Source organism: Acinonyx jubatus, chromosome C1 (assembly GCF_027475565.1).
Source record: "Acinonyx jubatus isolate Ajub_Pintada_27869175 chromosome C1, VMU_Ajub_asm_v1.0, whole genome shotgun sequence".
NCBI lineage: Eukaryota > Metazoa > Chordata > Mammalia > Carnivora > Felidae > Acinonyx > Acinonyx jubatus.
In genome coordinates, this window is record NC_069381.1 from 216,162,337 (window position 1) to 216,183,332 (window position 20,996).

The following is a 20,996-nucleotide window of genomic DNA, read 5'->3' on the forward strand; positions in this document are numbered from 1 at the left end:
CCACATCTGTCTGTTTTGCCTTCGTCTTCCCGGCCGCCAGGCTGCTCTGAGTACAGGTGTTGGCAGGGACTCCCACGCAGGCTGTCGGCAGAGTGGGGCTCTCGCCCAGAAGACTGTCCGCGTGGGGTGGCCTTACTTCCTGGGGAGGAGCCTTCCCACCTTGGCGTGGTACTGAGTGAGGGTCTCCGTGCTCGGCGCTCATCGGGAACGCAGCTATGCCCCTGCTCGTGTTACGGTGCCCACGCCCTCCACCTGCTGGTGTCCCCCCGCCAGGGCCTCTGGATTACATTCTCCCGGAGGAAAAATCCTCCAGCGGGCCACCCCCGGGGGGGGCTCACTCCGGAGCACAGTGGGGAGCACATCCAGGAGTCTAGCGTGTCTGACTGGCCGCCCTTCCCAGCCCCGTCGCAGATGGGGGCTGCTACCCCAGGAGGGGCGTGTGCGGCGCATCTGTGGGGGTGGGGGAGTGGCGAGGGTCTGGCAGACGGGCCTTGACTGACGCACCTGCCTTCTGACCCCCATCCCGGGCCGCTGCTGATGCTCCCTCTTCCACTTGCCTGTGCCTGGGGCCTATGACATTTCTCTGCAATATGTTTTTAAAAATTTTTTATGGAAATTCTCAGAAGCACACAGAGGTGGAGAGGACAGTTGAATCAAGTCCCAGGGGTCCGTCCCTCAGTTCTAACAACTGCCAACTAATGGCGAACCTCATGTCTTCTGCGTGACCCCCACCCCCTTCCGTTCTGGATTACACTGGGGGACACCAGCTGTCAAGGCGTTTTTTTCTATAGTAGTTCAGAAAGTATCCCTGAATGAACTCTTTTAAAAAACACAATCTTGGGGCGGCTGGGTGGCTCGGTTGGTTAAGCGTCCGACTTCGGCTCAGGTCATGATCTCGCGGTCCGTGAGTTTGAGCCCCGCATCGGGCTCTGTGCTGACAGCTCAGAGCCTGGAGCCTGTTTCAGATTCTGTGTCTCTCTCACTCTGACCCTCCCCCATTCATGCTCTGTCTCTCTCTGTCTCAAAAATAAATAAACGTTAAAAAAAAATTAAAAAACAAAACAAACAAAAAAAAACACAATCGGGGTGCCTGGGTGGCTCAGACGGTTGAGCGTCCAACTTCAGCTCATGATCTCGCGGTTTGTGAGTTCGAGCCCCGCGTCGGGTTCTGTGCCGACAGCTCAGAGCCTGGAGCCTGCTTTGGATTCTGTGTCTCCCTGTTTCTCTGCCCCTCCCCTGCTCGTGCTCTCTGTCTCTCAAAAATAAATGAACATTAAAAAAAAATTTTTTTGAAACCACAATCACATCCCATTAATATACCCAAATAAATGAACAACTCTTCCATGATATTATCAATTGGCCTCAAAGCATTCCCGTTTTGAGGAGTGTTCCATACATGCCTTTTAAACTATATTGAAATTAAGACCCACATAAGGTCCTTACATTCTATTGGCTGATAGGTGCCTTCAATTCTTTTGCTCTAAAGGCTTCCCCTTCCCCCCCTACCCCGGCACCCCCTCCAACTTATGGGCTACAGACACTGCCCATCTGTCCCTCGGAGTATGCTCTGCTCTGGACGTCGTGGACAGCGCCTGGGCTGCAGGTGAACGTGGTGCCCTGTGAGCTCTGGAGCCCGATTTCCCAGCAAGACCACCTCCCCACAGAGGTTCCTTGAGCTCCTGCGCGTCCGTGGCTCTTCTGCCCAGATGGCTGCTGAGGTGACGTGGTCAGGTGGTAAGGTGCACCTGTCCAGGGATTCGCTACCTTATTTCAGTACCGAGAAGGGACCCCGACCCAACCATCTTCCCACTCTGACAAACAGTTTCCAGAAGGAAGGCAGGGCAAGCACCTGATTCTCTTCCTTTATTTGCCAATTTCTGAAAACAACGAGTTGGTCCCCAGCGTCCTCCGTATGTGAGCGACGAGGAGGGGTTTTGTTTCTCAAGACCAGGTCAATAGAGTGCACGGCAGCCCCCCTCCCTGAACAGCGAGGGCCCTTCAGTTTGGCCCGGAAGCCGCCCGGACGCCCACGGCAGTCCTCCGTTCCGCCGTGACCGGGTGTGCCGCGAAATTCTTGCACGCTTTTAATCTCTGTGTGGAATCAGGTGCCGCTCCAAGGAGGACTGGGTCCCTCTGGTGGGAAGCAGTGTTTAGAGACCACACCCACGTGTCACCCTCGCGTCGCGTCCAGGCGAACTCTGCTTGTGACCTGGGTCTTTTCTGGGGGTTTTGTGAATTTCGGGAGAAAGACTGGACACCTGTGTTCAACCTGCCATCTCGCTGTGGCACGTCAGAATGCGGAACCCGTTGACAATATCATTCCAAAGCACTGAACACGCATAGTCCCGTTGCATTCAAAAAACTGATTTATAAAAAAAAGCAAAAAACAAAAAACAAAAAAACAAAATACTGATTTATATGTAATGCCGCTTTCCCCCAAAGTGGTCTCAAATGCATTAAAAGTATTCTATTTAACACCGTGTTGTGGGTGTGTGTGGGTGTGTGTGTGTAAGGGGGAGATGAGGGGTGGAGGTCAAGATTTAACATGTAAAGATTCAGATGTAAAAACTTAAAAATAGTCTCTAGGGAATGCATACAGTGTAAGTGGCCTTAGCCTCGTGTGTGGCTAAGCATATATGGGTGTAAAATATCTGTGTGTCTCATTTAGACGTCTACATGCAACGCCAAAGAAATAAGCTTATATTAACAATTTACTACAAGTCACCTTATGCCTGAAAAATCAAAAGGATTATGGCACATGAAGAGGTGATTTGGTTTTATATTGTTTTGTTTTCAACGGAGATCAAAATGTAAAAGAATAAATATAGTACATAGAGGTACTCGTGGATTTTTATAGGTTCTATATATGGGAAAGTTTCTTACTCTGGTGTGGGACAGGGAGAGATATGCGTCTTGTGCAGACTGTATTAAAGGTAACCCTTTGAATTGTATTTTTATGCATGGGATTTCCATGCAGGGTTCTAGAAATCAAGAAGGGAGCAGCATTCACTTTTAGGCCCTGGTTTACCCCCTGCGTCTGCCTGCTAAAAACAGGATTCTGCCAGAGCCTGCCTCAGTCCTGGATGTCCCGTTCCAGACTGCGATCCTAACCGCGAGCCTCCGCTAGGGTCAGAGTTGCCGGAAGACTTCAATCTGCAGACACAGAGAGCACACCGAGCAGGAGAAAACAAAAAATAAGTCAAGAGTCAAACAAGTATCTGGAACTGCCGATACTGAAGAAAAAGTTCCAAAGACCTTGAAATCAAAGTGTGGTTGTTCTACAGGGGAAATGGGGTAATGGCCAGGGCGATGGGTCCCCGAGTGCCGAGAGAAGGCAATGGCCAAGCTGGAATTCTGTGCTCCGGGAACTGTCTTTCAAGAACGAGCACAGAATGCACACGGACACGTGTCAGAAGAAAAATGAGAGTTTAGGAACTCACCATCAAGCCTTCGGTAGGGGAGAAGGTGAGCAGAGAAACGTACACGAATCTGAAGAAGGGGAGTCCAAACAAACACTGTCTACACAAAGTAGGAACAAGACCACCTAAACTAAAAGGCCACGAAAACACTGGGCAAGAGGCAGGTATGCAGGCGTGGCAAGAGTTACCAGTGTTCTAGACGCTTGGGGCAGAAAATACCGACTTCAGACATTCTGCTTTCGTAACAGTAATGTTTCCCACTTAACTTCCAAACCAGTGGGGGTCCGAGATCGATCAAAAAGAATTTTAAGGAGAAAAAAGAAGTATGGCTGTTAACCACACACACACACACACACACTTGCAGAGCTGGGCACCTCCCGATGCAGGTGCACACTGCAACTATAAAGTCTTGCCAGAAAGAATCACACTTAAATCTGACCAAACCCCTCGATCTAAGTGCTAATTTACAGGAAACACAGACGACAGCAGTCCATCTTAAATGATAAGACGGGACATGGGTGAAATCAAGCAGGATTTAAAACACAGGAAAAGTCCACAAGACACACAACTGAGCGTCTTCAAAGATGAACTTCAAGGGTCAAAACAAACAAGCAAAACAGGCCGGGAGGAGAATGTATGGATGAGTGGGAGGGAGACTTTATGAGACATACCAATCACCGTGTGCATGTCAACTGGACCCCGAGGCAAACAATAAACTAAACATGTATATATTAACCACCACCAGAGACAATATAAACACTGGGTGAATATATGATAAAATTAGGTCATTGTTAATCTTGTCTGAATATGAACACGGCATCGTCCTTAGGTTTAAAACAGAGTTCTTAGCGTTTAGAGACACAGACACTGTCGTAGCTGCAGACGAGATGATACAGTGAGTGGGATTTAATTCAAAATGCTCATGAAGGTAGAGGTGGTGAGTGAGTAAGGACGCAGATAACACAGAGCTGGGCGTGACCGGGCACTGCCTCCGCTGGCTGATGGGAACAGCAGGATCCTTCTAGTATTTTCTGCACGTTGGAATGGATCTAACATTTTCTGTGATACAAAGTTAATTTTTTAAGTCACATTTCCTAAATATGGGTCAAAGAAGAAATCAAAACAACCATTTAAGAAGAATTAGGATGGAAAGATCATGAAAACAGTCTACACAGTCAGTTGCAAACTCGTACTCTGCTGGTACTCAGAGGAAAACCCACGGCCCTAAATACTTACCTTCGACAATAGTAAGCATGCGAACTAATGAGCTAGATGTGTCTCTAAGAAGAAAAAACAACACTGGAATAGATGCCCGGAAAACGGAAGGAGATAATAAATATACAGAAGAAATGGAAAACAGTCGTTACACACATTCTCATATACCAACACAAAAAATGGGTTCTTTAAAAAGACCCATAAAACAGACAAACGTCTGGGAGTGGTTTAGAAGGAGAGAGAAAGGCGCAAGTTAAAGGAGGAACAAGAAAGGTGACCAGGCTGTAGGTACAGCAGAGACCGAAAATATAAGAAACTGTAATGAACAACTTCAGGCCAATCCGTTTTAAAAACCTACACAAAACAGACACCTTTCGGGGCGCCTGGGGAGCTCAGCTGGCTAAGTGTTGGGCTCTTGATTTCAGCTTAGGTCATGATCCCTGGGTCACGAGATCAAACCCCACGCATCGGGCTCTGTGCTGACAGTGTGGAGCCTGCTTGGGATTTTCTCTCTCCCTCTCTCTGCCCCTCACCTGCCCGTGTGCTAGCTCTCTGAAAATAATACGTAAATATTTTTAAAGATTAAAAAAAAGGACACATTTCTAGGAAAATGTAACTTTCCCAAATTGACAAAAAAAAAAAAAAAATAGAAAATAGAGTAACCCTATCATAACAAACTAAAATGAATCGACACTTTAAAATCTTCCCATAAGGACCGTGGTAGAGACAGTATTACTAACCTTTCAACTAAATGATCATTCAATTTTAAAGAAAACTTCAAAGGGAACAGAAAAAGAGAGAGCACTGCTGAGCCCCTTCTATGAGGCCAGTATAAAACCTTGTTAAAGAAACAGACAAAGACAGCATAAGAAAGAAAAATTATAGTCTCTGTCATGAATATGGCCACAAAAATCTCAGATAAATTATTAGCAAGCCTAATCTAGCAGTCTATAAAAAAGATAATAGGCCAAAATAAATGCCATTTTGAATTGAGAAATGCCACATCTATACAGAACATCTATAAATGTAATTCACTACACTAATAATGATTATCTTAATAATGAAACGATGCATATTATAAAATCCAACAACTATTCACATTATAAAAGCTCTTAACAAACGAGGAATAAAAGAGAATTTCTTTAATCTGAAAAAAAAGATCTTTACAAAAAACAAAATCCACAGCAAATACTGGCTTAAAAAATTTTTTTTAACGTTTATTTTTGACAGAAGTGAGAGAGACAGCGCATGAACGGGGGAGGGGCAGAGAGAGAGGGAGGCACAGAATCTGAAGCAGTCTCCGAGCTGTCAACACAGAGCCTGACGCGGGGCTCGAACCCATGAACCGTGAGATCATGACCTGAGCCAAAGTCGGTCGCTCAACCGACTGAGCCACGCAGGCGCCCCAGCAAATACTGGTTTTAATGATGAACCCTGAACAAGACAAGATTCTAGCCAACACCGTCCCAGAGAAGCTGCTAGAATCAGAACACAAACAGAGAGGGAAGAGGCAAAGTCATCGGGATCCACGGAGCCTTAGGATTGCCCGGGCACAGCTCCTCCCTCGGCCCGTGAGAAGTGAGTTACAGACGAGTCAGGAGAACTCCCAAGGACGTTCCGTGAAATGCTAGGTAAAATCAACATGACAGAGCTAACACGTTTCGATGTGAAACAAGAAGGCCTAATATTTAAAGGAAAACAAAGCCCCCAAAATTGCATGGATAAAAATTATAAAGACTAATGGGAAATATTTTAAGCAACTGAAGTAAGTGGGGAGATGGACCAAATCGGGGACAAGAAGACCGACGGTCATTCAGCTCCCCATCCTCTCCAGGCTGGTCCGTGGATCCAAGGCATAGGGTTCCAGGAACGGAACAGGGACCTCAAACCACAGGGAAGAAAAGAGCCCAGCAGTCAAGGCGGTTCTGAAGAAGGCAGCCACGAGTCCTCGGCCAGGGCCCTCCAGGAAAGACAGAGTGCGGAGCGCGTGCGTGAAGGAGACGGAATTCACCCCCATTCACACCACAGGCCAAAGTTAATTCCACAGCAACTAAGACTCTGAAAGGCAAAACTTCAGAAAAACTCAAGACGCAAGAAGTGCTTCCCACAAGACAAAACCGATCAGTTTGGCTACGTTAAGAATTTCTGCTCCTCAGACACAGTTTAAAAGTGGAGCACCGTCGGGGTGCCCCGGGGGGCTCAGTCGGTTGAGCGTCAGAATTCGGCTCAGGTCACGATCTCGCGGTTCGTGAGTCCGAGCCCCGTGTCAGGCTCTGTGCTGACGGCTCAGAGCCTGGAGCTGCTTCGGAGTCTGTGTCTCCCTCTCCCTCTGCCCTTCTCTCCCCCGCCAAAATCAAAAAACATTAAAAAAAAAAAAAGAAAAAAAAACCATAGTGGAAGATCGAGCCTTTGGAGAGGGTGGTGGGCACCGCAGAACTGATGAAGGACTTGTATCTATAACGTGTAAGTGATTCCGATTATTCTGTATGACAAAGACCAACAGGAAATGGCAACAAAAATAGGCTTCTCACGGAAGGCAGAGGAAACTTGGCTGAAAGGCCACACCACCTGAGTGACCGAGGAAAGCGGGAGACTCCGCGAGCTCCTGGTTGACGGCCACCCCGCCCTGCAGCTTTGAGCAAAGCCACGGGGCACATAAGTGGGGACGGGCCTTCGGGAAAATCATCAGCTTTCCCTTATGAAGCTGAATCTTGGTTCCGTGGCCCAGTAATCCCTCTCCTAAGCGTGGCCACACTTGGAAAATCCCTGCGTGTGCGCACACGACCGGTGCGAGATTCGCTGTCCTACGTCACGGTACTCACTGAAACGGTCCGGATGGCCACCAACGGACCAGCAGTGGGAGACCACGAGCGTGTCAGGGCACACAGCAGGGACACAGAACGCCGCACGTGAATCGGCGAAACAAGATTCACGAAACTGGACAGGACGAAAGCAAGATGCCCGAGACGGCGTCGGGAGACCCCGCTGTCAACGGTGCGCTGTCCGAGGAAGCATCCATACGTGGCGGAACTAGCCTTTCAAAGACAGCAAGTCAACGGCAAACACGAAAGTGAGAACAGGGTTCCTCGGGTGTGTGGCTGACTACAGAGCCTGCATTCATTACCGGACCGTGACCAACGGGGCTCGGGCCCCCCCGGGGAGGTGAGCTACGCAGAAACCAGCCCAGGCAACTGCGTGGCTCCACTCCGCACCAGCCAGGACTCACGCGGGGCTACAAGGTCTTCTGATAATCAAGGAAGGACATTTCAAAACTCCACCTTCCGGACTCAGGAACAGAGTGCTCTCCATGTGTGCCACAGGGATGTCTGCACACGGCCTGTGTGGGACGCTCCTCTGAAGGAGGCTGGCAGGGGGCTAGACCCTCCCCGGGGAACCCGGCGCTTGCCTGGGAGCCTTGGAAGGAGGAACGAGAAAACGTAGTAGCCCTTCCCCAGCCGGGTCCCAGAGTATTCACTGCACGGATCCTGACACACAGGACCCGTTAAGCCACCCTCCACAAGTGCGGGGGTCTTTTATATTTCCATAAGTCGCCCAAAAGGGGGCAGACATTGGCTTGTGAAGACCTATTTCCTGGCAGGCGAGGTGACGAAATCTTCGGGCTACATAACCGGGAACCAGAAGCACTACTGTGTGACGAAATCACCTGGCTGCATTCGCCCACAGCCACCTCCTCCCAGAAAATTCCATTTTAAACTGACCTACTCAAGTTCATTTTGAGTGGACGTTTTTGACAGAAGGAAAAAAATACATTATTTCTTCCGTCTTACTTCTTTTCATAGTACAAACACAGAACTGGTAACCTCATGATACGGAATCACTAAGCAGTATAAAATCCAGCTTCCAGAAAGCTAGAAAGGACCACAGGATGTCCCTCCTCCAGAGGGCCCGGCGTCGCCACCTCTCCAAAAGAGCTGGAAGTCCCATTTCTAACATTTCTCTAAAACGTTTATTTATTTCGAGAGAGAGAGAGAGAGAGACAGAGCTCGAGTGCGGGAGGGGCAGAGAGAGGGGAAGACACAGAATCTGAAGCAGGCTCGAGGCTCCGAGCTGTCTACACAGAGCCCGACGCGGGGCTTGAACCCACGGACCGCGAGATCATGATGGGAGCCGAGGTCTGACGCTCATCCGACTGAGCCACTCAGGTGCTTGGAAGTCCCATTTCTAAGAATGACAGTCCCCCAGGACAGTCCAGGGCCCCCCCCAACCCCGACCGGGGGTACGTGTGCACGAAGAAATCAACAGCACTGTTTTACCTGCTTGGAAAACAAACTTCGACAGTACCTGCATTTGAAAACACCACGTTTCCAGTTAACGCTGTTCAACTTGAGGGATGTGGTCACTTGTCAGCTGCAAGAGACCCCCATTTCGGGGGTGTGGTCTGAAGGCAGGGCTGTGGTCACGGACCCCAATTATCCAGCAGCTGGGCTGCAGAAACAGCTTTCAGTCCCAGCAGGGACTCGCCACCCTCCCCACGACCCAGGTCTTCCCGGACCCGTACAGCTGCTCGTGCCATTTCTGGACAATGCCCACCGACAACCCCCGAAACAGAAGCCGGTGGCGATATGCGTCAGTGAGAAGCCTCGCGGGGGCAGGCGGGGGGCACCGAGTTCAGACTCTGGTGTGAAGGTGAAGCAGTCCATTCTCCTCGGGCTCCTGTTCCACAGAAGCCACCTCACGGAGCTCGGTCGTTCTGCACGTCGTAATCCCCTTTCCAAAGGAAAAATGCCCTTAAAGGCTTCTGTCGGTTCCCGAAGCGGCCAGTGAAGGGAAGGACAGTCCCCTGTTTCCTGCAGATTTCCATTCTGAAGCCCAGGGACAGGGTTTTTAAAAAGAAATGGTAAGAGGCAATGTGAAGTGACGTGTTTAAAATCTCGGCAGTATTATTAGGAGTCCAATTAATCTTTAACTTACATTGTGAAAACACGAGTTAAAAGGTCTTTACGCCCCACTCCCACCCCCATCCCCGCCTCCTGGCTGGGCCGAGGGGGGCTCATGCTTGACACCCGAAGAACAGCTCGTCAAGAACACAGGCTGATGGGAGGTATGCCGGCCCCTCTGGAAACTCCACCCTGGGGACAGCAAAAAGACCTAAATCTTTCCAAAAAGCAGATGACCACGCAGGGAGACAACAGCCACAGGATTCTGGGAGCTGGGGGGGGGGCCTGACCTGGCCCAGCAAAGAAACGCCCCCTGGATGCCGGCACCTCTGAGGTCGGGGAGGACGAGCTACCACCACACCCCACCCCCACATGCAGGGACCCCCAGAGAAGGGCCCAGCTGAGGGCCGGAGCCGGGCGCGGGCCCAAGACGGAACCGTGAAGGCGACACCAGAGGCTGGGACACGGGGCCAGGCCTGCAGCCCCGGAAGGAGCGGGGAGGGTGCTCTACGGTAAAAGCGTCAGCCCAAGAGGCAAGGGCAACAGGTCGGGACATCTGGGGCCCCGAGGGAAGGACCAGGCCCCTGCCCAGCACCTGGCCAGGGGGCAGGGCCAGTGAATACGCACGCCCGCTTGCCAGAGACGCACCCTTAGATACTGGCCAAGCATTTAGCGAAGCCTCTAATGTGAAACACGGAAACAACTGAAAACGAGCCCCGTCCGCACAGCCCCTCAGTCACCCCTGCGGGTGGCGGGTGGTCCCGTTGCTCTCTGTGGCCGCCCCAGAACACAGGACAGCGCGAGGTGCTCAAACCCCACGAGAACTCCCCGCGAAGCTGGGGCCGGGGCAGACGAGGACCTGGGGGCCACGGCCACACGGACGGTGGGGACCTGCTTGGAGCAGGGGCCACAGGCTCATCTTTGGTGGGAGTCTGACAAGAACACGCTCCACCAAACCCGGGTCACCTACAGCTGCAGATGTGCGTGAGCCCCCTGGCCTCACCCGCCCGCTCTCCGCAGACGCTACCGAACAGTACGCTCCCTCGGGGCCAGACTCTCCCGGGCTCGCCTCGAGCAAGCCTGCGGGTGCACCTGCCCACTCCCGGGCCCTGGGAACCCGCCTACTTTCTAGCTCACACTTAGAATCCAGTGCCCGGACAGCCCGCAGGCTCACATGCTGAGTGAGAACGGCACAGGAGTGTTGGCTGATGCGGTGGTGCTGGGCCTTCTAGAACCTCTCCAGAGAGTCCCCAGGGCACAAACGCAAGCCTCAGGCCCGCCCTCCACGGAGCACACAGTCCAGAGGGGAAGCAGGTGGAAATGAAATAAGCGGGGGAAGCACGTGGCAAGTAGGACAGGTAGACACTCCCAACCACCTTCTAGTCCCCGTGTGACAGATGTGGAAAATGGAGGGACAGAGAAGCAGAGACATCTGCATAGGTCACAGGGAAAAGGAAGTAGAAGAGCTGAGCCCGGCCCCGCGGGAGGGTTGACAAGGGCATCATGTGCATTAGTTTCCTGTGGCTACTGCACAAGTTCCTACAAACTCAGCGGCTCCGATAGTTCTGGAGGCCAGCGGTCAACGCGGGTTTTCGGGAGCTAGACTCAAGGCATCAGCAGGCTGCGTTCCTTCCGGAGGTTCTAGGGGAGAAACTGCTCCCGGCGTGCCCTGGCATCCAGAGGCATGCTACCGCCTTGGCTCCTGGCCCCCCTCTATCTTCAAAGCCACTAATCGCGTCGGTCTGACCGCTGACTCTGACCCTCCTGCCTTCCATCTGGAGGGACCCTTGTGACTCCACCGAGCCCACCCAGATGATCCCAGGTCATCTTCCACGTCAAGATCCTTAATCACACTCGCAAGGTCCCTTTTGCCATGCACGGTCACATACTCACAGATTCTGAACTCAGGGGTGGTCATTGGCGGGGGGCACTACTCTGGCTCTGGCTTGTAGGCTGAGATCCGACAGGGCAGCCAGGACGGAGGCAAGGGACAGGTGGAGAGGCGGCTGCTGGCTGTGGATGCAAGCCAGTGGTGGGCCGGCCGCCATCCTTGATGACGGAGAAGGTGAGCAGCCGGGCTCTACAATACTGAGTAACTTTCCCGAGGCACACTGTGCGTTTTACCCTTTTGAAATGCACACCTCAGTGATTTTCCAGTACATTTACCAAGATGTGCAAAGCGTCACCATGAAGCCATGTGAGCATGTCTCCATCACTCAGGTGACTCCTCCTTCACATGGTTCAAGGGGCAGCTGATGGCATTTGCTAGTTGACTGAATGTGGGATAGGAGACAGGATTTCTTTTCTTTTTTTTTATGTTTTTTATTTATTTTTGAGAGAGACAGAGAGACAGAGAGCAAGCAGGGGATGGACAGAGAGAGAGAGAGAGACAGACAGAATCTGAAGCAGGCTCCAGGCTCTGAGCTGTCAGCACAGAGCCCGACACGGGGCTTAAACTCATGAACCGTGAGATCATGACCTGAGCCGGAGTCGGACGCTTAACCGACTGAGCCCCCCAGATGCCCCAGGACAGGATTTCAAGGGTGATCTGGGGGCTTCAGAGGACGGAGGCCCCACTGAGTCTGGGTTGGCGTGGGATGGCCAACAGTCCAGTCTCACACACTGAAGTCTGAGATGCCTATTAAATGCCCAGGCAAGGCCTCAAAACAAGCAGCTGGCTCTTGGATATGGAATCACGTGAGATCCAGGCGGGAGCAAGAACTCTGAACGACGGTAGCAGCAGGGTGGTATTCGGGGGTACGAATGGATGAGACGGGGCCACCAAGATCACCAAGGCAAGGAGTCAACAAGAATGAGAAGCCATTCAAAGGCCAGCCCTGGGGACAGGAGAGATGGGGGAAACGTCTGCCCAGGGGTTGGAGGATGAGTGGCCAGGGCAGTGGACGGGTACCAGGAGCGTGTAGTCCTGGGACAAGGTACTTCTAGAAGAAGTTAGTCCTGTGAGTCGATACTGGAGAGGGGCCCTGCAAGATAAGGGCTAGGGCGTGGCATTCTGGGATTTGGCAAGAAGGAGTCACCCATGAACATAAAAACAGGGACTCTGTTCTGGAAACCAGGGAAAGCTGCGCTATCTGTGAGGTGCTGCAGACCCTTGGGGAGGGGGTCGCGGGGGGCACAGCCAAGCTTCCATAGCTGGTCTCACCTGGAAATGGTGAGGCAGCGCGAAAGACCAACGCGGCCTCCGAATCTGAAGCGGGTGAGGGCTCACGGGGCAGGAAGATAAAGCACCAGCCATCTCGACCGCATCTTTCTTCTCTAGGTCAACAACGCCAAGGGCAGCGACCCTGGGAGACACCCCCCCAGGAAACGCTGGAAGTCTCTCCAGATCTCCACCCCACTCCCGCCAAGCAACACAGGAACAAGAACAAAAAGCTGCAAAGCCACCCTGCCGCCAGCGGCACACTGGCCGGACCAGCGCGTTGGCACGGCGGGGGGCGGATCACGGAGACAGCCACGCCGCGGGCTGCGACAGCTCGGTGCAAGGTAGGTTCGTCAGAAATCTCCGTGAACAGGGGCGGACGCCCGGGTGGCTCAGTCGGTCGAGCGTCCCACTTCGGCTCAGGTCGCGATCTCACAGTTTGTGGGTTCGAGCCCCGCGTCGGGCTCTGTGCTGATGGCTCGGAGCCTGGAGCCTGCTTGGGATTCTGTGTCTCCCTCTCTCTGCCCCTCCCCTGCTTGTGCTCTCTGTCTCTGTCTCAGAAATTAAAAAAATAAAAAAGTGTTAAAAAAAAAAAAAAAAGAAATCACCGTGAACAAACGACCGCTCTCTGGAACGCAATTTGGGAACGTGAACTAAAATCCCCAATTGACTGACACCTACCTATTCCCTTGGCCGAACTCACAAAAGCTGTGCTATATCCGTGGTCACACGCCCACGTTTACTTTTAAAATTTATTTGTAACACATTTAACCCTAATTTGTTTAAAAAGCTGAACGTACAGCGTTAGGGACACACATCTGCACGTATGCGTGTAGTGCCTGTGGCTCACGCGCTTTAGCTGGGGCCACGCCAGGTACCCCCCTCGCCCCGTAATCACGGTGGATCATCTCTATACCACACACGTGTTTACAGGCGCGCACATGCACACGTAAGACTCGCACAAACAGTCCGGTCAAGCACAGACATGACACTGCCACATGGCGGGGGGGGGGGGCACTGAGGCCTGCCCGGGGGGCATGAGAGAGCAGCCCACCGGGTCACCGCTGACCGAGAGCCCCTGAGGAAGCGAAGGCTTACTGAATCTAGGTAATTTCACGCCGTGCTGAGAGCTCGCGGCGCGTGCACTCAGCAGTTAGTCTGTGAACACCGTGCCCTTTTCAAAACACCACGTCTGAAGGTCTCCTTCCTGCAGTGTGTCACCCGCCCTCCCTCCATCCCTGAGCTCCTTCCCCCTTGGGGGGACTTGTCCCGCCAGGGACGGGGACAGGGAGGGCTGCACTGCTGGGATCCCTACTCAGGAAGCGGCGGGCGGGGATCTGGCACCAGACCCTGTGGGGTGACCATCCCATGAGGGGGCGCAGCACTGGGACCTGCAGATAAACGGCATCTTCTCCTGTCGGTACCACCAGTAAGAAGGGTGGGGCTCCTTTCTGCCCTCCGCCTGCCTTTCCCGAGGTCCTTCTCAGCAGGTGCACAACCCGCCCCTGAAGGCGGCTCCTTCTGGGCACCCCTCACTCTCAAGAATTTCTAAACGCCCCAGTCTCTGGCTTGGCGGGGCAGAAGTAAGCAGTAAGTATCCCATTTCCTGACACTTCCCCCTCCTGCGAGCGTACAATCCCCAAGAGAGGCTCATTCAAAGCCCTCATTGCTCACTCAGGGCCCCCTTGGCTGCCCCGAAGTCTCAAAGACTGGGGGCAGCAACTAGACATTCTACAGCACGAGACGGTGGCTGAGGCCAGTGCGTTCTTGGCCGGGTCACTGGGCCTGGGAGTGGGGATCTGCGGCCGCCAGCCCCGCGGGGCCCTAGCAGCACAGCCCGAGCACAGAACAGGCTGGAAGAGATTTCCAGAAGCCTGAAGAGCACAGGGTCCTCTTCTCCCCTTAACGATGATCAAATGGACTGCATCTCTAGACCCAACTTCTGGGAACCTTAACGTTAACTTAAAATGCTTCATACTTGTAAGGGAAAGCGTAAGCGAACAAACCAAGTCGTGGTAGAAGAGACACACACGTTCAGTTTCTCGCCTTTCCCAGGCAAAAACCACCACCACGTTAAGGTTAGTAAGTCAATAAATGGTAGTGATATATATATATATATATATATATATACATACACACACACTATTTATGGCGCGAAGAGAATTACCAGAACTAAAAATAACACTACCACTAACGAAATCGGAAAGTGAAGGAAAGGGGCCAGAGACAGCATAGCTTGCGAATTATCTAATCTCCCACGACATCAACAAATTCTGCTCAAAGCTGCCGTATCAAGAAATAGCTATTTCTCCAAATATGTGAACTTGTAAATGGTCCCCTAAGATCTAAAAAGAGGATAGGGCCTTACGAACGACCAGAAAAACAGCACAACTACACACACCAAACCAGACAAAAGGCCAGAGGAAGCCTACATCCCAGAAGCCAAAGGAGCAGAAGCATTTAATTCAGAAAACAGAACATAAAACGGACGGAAAACATACGGCCAAATACACTCACTGTTCACGGAGTCCCTTGAAAATGATCAGATTGGGTGAAAACAAAACTGAACAATGTATTGCATACCCAGAAGGCAGCCAGGCCTACGAGACTCAGCTTGAACGGGACAAAAAGGCACAAGAGGCAAGTACTAAGAGAAAGAAATCGAAGGTCAAAATATCAGTATCACGGAGACTAAATCCAAAGCAAATGCAAGATAAGGCACAGGCCCATCTCATCACGTCTGGAGTATACGATTTACCAGGAGAGTACGGCTGTCGTAGAGATGCGTGGTGCCTTCAAGACAGAGGTCAGAGAACACACAGAAACCCAGGGAAAACCAGGCAGAGGGACGGCGCCGGCCGCAGAAGCTCCTCTGCACATAGGGCATCGGAGACAGCCCACAGCAGGACGCAGAAGACAGGGATAATGTAACCAACACTTAGGCTATACGATACGCTTCAAACTCTGTACCGTGAAAGAATTTATGCTTTCATTTCAAGCCCCCACGGAACATTCACAAAAATCAATGCCACATGGAGAACACAGAAAATTTCCAAACACATACGAAACCCCACAAAGTACAGACTATAATCCCTGAGCACACTGCCACCGGATGAGAAATTAATAAAACACGCAGACACAAAAATCCAACTAGAGGAAAATTTTAACACTTTTCTCTTAAACGTTCAAAAATCCAGCATGAAAATGAAGAAAATGTGTAAAACAGAGCAAATGAACACATTGCATATCGAGAATTCCAGGAACCGCCTGAAGCCCGGCTCAGAAAGTAATTCATAGTCTTACGCACTTGAGTAATTAAAAAAAGGAATCGAAACAAATAAATTAGGCGCTGGACTCTAAAAGTTAGAAGAAGCACCAGAAAATTAAACCATATGCTGTTCAAGGAAAAAGAGGAAAAAAATCATGAAGATGACAGAAATTAAAGGGACTGCTGGTTTGGGACACGGACACCCGGGGCAACTGGCGGGAACGGCAGGGGTGGGGGGCGATGGGGAACGGTGCAGGTGACGAAGGCTTTCAGGAACCAGTCCCAGCATTTCAAACCAAACGAAACGAAACACGCTTTCGTTATGAAACTCTTCCGTGGTGCACGGGACACGGAGGGATGTGGCAGGCAGGCGGGCATCTGGCGTGAACAATGGTCAGCATCTGCCATTTTGTTTCCTCTATTAATATCCATTTCCCTTTGTAATCCCACGGAGTAAAGCATCTCAACTTTAAATTGGTAAAAGACGGAAAGCAGGTGAGGCACATTCTTTTCGAAAACAGATTCTTCTCATTAAGATGAGGAATTTTAGAAATAACATTGTTCACAGGTAGTTGCGAGGACGGCACAGCCAGGGCCCAGGGCCCCCTTGGCCAGGTCTGCCCACAGCTGGTGGCAGCGGGTGCCGAGAGCCAGCTAACGTGAACGCTTCACACTGACGAACAGCTGGTCCCACATCTGTCGATGCCAAGGGTTGCGTGAAACGAATCTGGGCTTCAAAATCTCGTTTCCGGCCACGCTGTTCCTTGGTAGGGGGCCATCTCGACGCTGTCCATACGACTTGGCTGGATCCTCTTCTGCTGAGTAGTTTTCCAAAACCTCCTATTAAATGACAAGCTGAAAGTACTGAAGATATCACGGACCCTGGAGAAAGAAACCTTTCCGTAACAGACCGCTGAAATGGTGTTTTCTTCAGAGTAATAACCTGACCCGCGAGGCAGAAAGCTTTGCTCAGAAACGTGTTCCAAACCTGACTCTACAGAAAATAAAGTTGCTTAAATACAAACGGCGATCCACACAGGCCACCATCTGGGGGGGGGGGGGGCAGCCTCCAATGACCCCTCCTATGCAAGGTACTAGAGGGACACCAACCACCTTGCCACACGTAATTCTAGTCCAGAAACACATGCAACTTCTCACTTCGATTTTCCTGGCCTTCACGACAGCCCGTGATGTTATTTTAAAGGAATCTTGTGTGCAGAAATTCCTGTGCGCTGGCTGCACCAGCTCGGGCTCTATCTGAAGGGAGCAAAGCCATCTGTACTCCTATGCTCTGCGATTTAGCGATGAAGCAAGTGTTAGATTTTCCCCCACTCCCTATTTCAGACCCATCCTGAAAGCTCTTTAGAAAACCCTTGTAATGTTTCTCATTTTTCTGTATCCTGCAGGAAGAAAAACGGCTTTTTGGAAATATTTGCAAGCTCAAATTGAGCAAGAGCTGTAAATAAAACCTGGCATGCACTTGGGAACTTGGCTTTCAAGAAGTGCGCAAATGTACTTCCGGCAAACTATGAATAGCAGCAGGCAGCGCCCCGTGCAGAAATGGTGAGCTGTCCTGTAAGTTCTCATGTGTAAGTGCAGCTATCAGAGGCAAACGTGACTTCAGAAGGAAGCGATGGACAGCAGAACCCTTCCGAAAGTTCGCTGTCTCGCGTTTGGAAACACGGACACGCACCCGAAGTCCGCACGCTCACGTCGCAGCGGCAGGAAACTGGGCGCAACAAAGGTTTGGGCACGGCACCCGCCACAGTGCTTTGGAGGGCCCCCTCCCGCCTCCCTGCCGCGGGGAAGTGCTCCCAGGAGTGAACGGCTAGGGCAGATGGCAAAACCCAGGCTGCACAGGTGTTAGCGGCTTGCCCGGGTCGCCCAGCCAGTCAGTGCGGACACCTGCATTCAAATCCGCAGTCCCCGCCTCCCTTACCTGCCTCACACCCCGGGCCTGGGCTGGGCTCACACTGGCACACGTCGCAAGTTATTCTCTGAAAGCCATTTCGATTATCCTAAATTCAACAGATAAAAATACAGCCTTTGAAAATTAAAAATAGTTCCCGTGGTCGAGGAAGGCCACAAATCTCTACAATTGTCGTTGCCGTTTCGGTTACGTAAGGTCAAGTTTACGTAACTCGAACAAGAATGCATTTCAGAATTTCCTTCCTAGCAACCTCCAAACGTTTGCTTATGTATTTCACCAAAGAGCTGGGCTGCAGCAGGGCCAGTGTTACCTAATACTGACAGTTGAAATATTTAAAAATAGAAGGTGTTTCTTCCACTTGGCAGAAGGAGAAAGAGGGCAGCGAAGAGGCCATCCTGACGCGGGGCTGTGTTTCTCCGGGTGAGCCGGGCTCTCCAGAAAGCGAGGTGCCCACCCCACCCCACATATCCAGCAAGGAACGCAGCATCTTTCGAGAGTCTGTGGGTCGCGGGCGGCTGGAGACGTGGGACTTCGGTGTGCGCTGGGGCGCTGAGGTTCACACGTGAGCATCTGGAAGAGACACCTGGACGTGTGTGTCAGACATTCGGCTCCTTGCCGTGCGTGTAACCTGGGTTCCGATTGGTAGCTGCTTGCCGTCCGTGTGGGGGGAATTAAAGTCCCAGCAGCATGAGGTGCCCACGTGATTGAAGGGGGACAGGCAGGGACAGCACCCCTCTGTTGTCACTGCCGCCATTATTGCCACAACGGTCAGCGATCAGCTGTCCTGGAGCCCAGGAGTCCTACTTGAGGCTGTGAGCAAGTCTGGTCTCCCGTGCGGATACACATGGGCTCTCAGCACGAGACACGTGCCCCTGAGGAGCAGGGACACCCCACCAAGTATGACCTGGTAGAAAACGCACCGGTAACTCTAAGCAAACACTGTCTATTAAAGAAGTATAAACAACGTCCACTTTACAGACACTGCCTGGAGATCCGCTCCCGTGGGAGGGTTCATTTCCATGCCCTCCGTAGGCCCGTCCCAGCGTCAGGGCCTGGGCCTTAGCTCCCCCCACGCTGGGGCTCTCAACATCCCCAGTGGGGCACAACTCTTCAGCAATCCAGGATCAGACCTCTTCTGCCCCCCGAGGGCAGCTTCGTCCACGTCCCCACCGAAATCCACGGCAACTCCACGGTCCACATGCTCAATGCCCAAACCCTGCGGTCATTCGGGCCTCTTCTGCTTCCCTCACGGCATGCCTACACCTCCAGTTAATGCTGTCTACTTCTAGTATTTCTAGAATCTGAGCCATGGTCATCATGCCTGCTGTATCTGCCCTGCTGGGGCCAGGCTCCCCGTCCCTCGCCCTGCCCCCTGCGGCCACCACCCTCACGGTCCGTAGCATCAGGTGAGGGGTGTCCCTCCTCTGCTCAGAACCACCGAGAGCTCTCCACTCACTCACTCACGGGCAAAACCCTGGCTGGCAGGGTGGCCGCAAGTCCCCGGCGGTCTGTGACAGCCCCCTGCCCTCAACTCTTGCGGACCACGCTCCTCCTCTCCCGCCTCCTCGCGGGCCCCACGCACTCCCCCCCCCCGCCTCTGCACCGGCCTCTCTCCCCACCGGCAAGTCCTGACCTGCTCCTCCTCCCGGGGGAGTCTGCTATCCCCTCGTCACATCCACCAGGCCTACTGCCCTGTACGGAAGGTTCCACATCTCCACTCCTGCCCCTGCCCTGCATCCCGCGTGTGGTGGCTGTCCTCTCCCCCAGTACAACCTGAGCTCTGCAAACAGGAAGGCTGTTTGTTTCGGCCACGAATACACGCGTCCTGAGTGCAAAGGGCAGTGTCACTAGGACGCTAGGACCGATCACTAGGAACGAGTACATGAGTGGGGGAGCCCAGGGCCTGTGCGATGAGGTCTTCCTTGGCCACGTTCTTTACCATTGTAGACCCCGTGCCACGAGAATGCCATCTGCCCTTCACTGCTTTTCCCACTGCCCTCCTTCTACTTCTAACACAACTCGGTGCCACCCAGCATAGCATTTCACATATCAGCGCCCAGAACTAGCTCTCGAACCTCGACAAAATGCACAGGCTTAGGGATGTCCCACATCACAGGGAAGAAAGGTTAAAACTTAATGCCAAATATCCAACCTAAGGGTAACAACACCCCCCCCAAAAAAAGCAAAGGGAGATAAGAGCAGAATCAACGTAACAGGAAATAACTGTGGACCAGGGTCCCCGGGCAGAGGCGGGACTTGAGGGAGAGTAAAGACACAAAGCTGACACGACGCGACAGTGTGCTGGGCTCCACCGCCAGCCCACCTGCACGTCCCCATGCTCCTCAGGGAGGCGCCGAGGCTTTTCCGCCACCTGCAGAGGCGCCCAGGGGTGGGGTCCACTGGGAGAGCTGCAGAAGGGCAGCCACACGGACACCGGGCCCCTGCGTGGTCCCGCCCCGACGGCACCTGCCCGCTCCCGTGGGCCTGGAGTCGAGAGGGTCTGGGTTTGGGTCTCGGGCACCCGGGGCAGGTGCTGGCTGCCGGGAGACTCCGGAAACGGGCCTTCTCCAAAGCGGGTGGATGCGGTGTGACTAGCACGCACAGTACACGTGATCACTGGACGGTAAGTCCCGTCTTGATCAGACGGCAACCACAGCAGGCGGGCAAGGCTGACGCGGCCACGTCCCTGACCCTGGCTGAAGGCACCGGACGACGCCCGTGAAGGAGGGTCCACGGACACTCTGGACACGTCCCTCTCCCACTGCGTTGCCCTGACGTGCAGGCCACAAAGCTGGTAAGACAAGAGATACCGATGTTGGACACATCAGTCAGTCCTGGGCACACACCTGCGACTGGGGACACTTGTGCTCACAAGCAACAGGGAAGCCAGCACTAGAAAAACCCTTCCTTTCACCTAATAATCACTGTCAAACGTCCTGTGAGGACATGAAGGGGCGGCTCTCCGCTTCCTGTAGCAACCCAGGTCTTGGGGTCCCTGTGCCGCCACCACACCCAGGCTTGTGTGGACGTGAGGCCGGCTTTGGGCCCAGGGCGACATCTCTCAGATGCCCAAGTCCCCCCCGTGCCGCAACCAGGAAACGCTGGC

General features: G+C 52.7%; 1 protein-coding gene across 8 annotated transcripts in view; it reads right to left on the reverse strand.

The window, feature by feature from the left end:
* Positions 1-20,996, reverse strand: part of HDAC4 (histone deacetylase 4) — a 289,488-nt gene that overhangs the window by 120,507 nt on the left and 147,985 nt on the right. Inside the window, exon 1 of one of the 8 annotated variants that reach the window (XM_053216033.1) lies at positions 17,900-19,002. The exons of the other annotated variants lie outside the window; for them this stretch is intronic. The gene's annotated coding sequence lies outside the window, so the exon portion shown is untranslated. Of the gene's footprint in view, positions 1-17,899; positions 19,003-20,996 lie in introns of those variants that run through there. 8 annotated transcript variants of the gene reach the window in all.